The 358-nt window shown below is 36.9% G+C and overlaps 1 protein-coding gene across 1 annotated transcript in view; it reads right to left on the bottom strand.

Annotated features, from left to right (window-relative positions):
* The window catches only part of rif1 (replication timing regulatory factor 1), a 69,008-nt gene that overhangs the window by 52,872 nt on the left and 15,778 nt on the right, over nt 1-358 (bottom strand). The gene's annotated exons all lie outside the window — the stretch shown is intronic.

The raw sequence follows: 358 nt of genomic DNA, 5'->3' as shown, positions 1-358 counted from the left end.
AAGAGAGATTGGAACGGAAATCCCGTCGGAGAGAGGAGCAGAACTTCAAGGTGGGCATGCATATATAAATGCAAGTTGTTAATGCAGATCCATTAATCTGAACACCCTATTTTTCAATAAAATTTTGTTTCCTGGTGAAATATTTCTCATAAGTCTATGAACTATTATTATTTCATTGTTTGATAAACCGAAGAAAATCTTAAGGATACTTTATAAAAGCTTTATAGAGGTGATATTAAAATTTCATGGTTTCAAAAAGTAAGATCTGGACACAAACATATCTGTATGATGAAGAAGGGTCCAGACCCGAAACGTCAGCTTTCCTGCTCCTCTGGTGCTGCCTGGCCTGCTGTGTTCA

This window comes from Rhincodon typus, chromosome 7 (assembly GCF_021869965.1).
Source record: "Rhincodon typus isolate 14 chromosome 7, sRhiTyp1.1, whole genome shotgun sequence".
Lineage (NCBI taxonomy): Eukaryota > Metazoa > Chordata > Chondrichthyes > Orectolobiformes > Rhincodontidae > Rhincodon > Rhincodon typus.
This window is presented reverse-complemented; position numbering and strand designations above follow the sequence as displayed.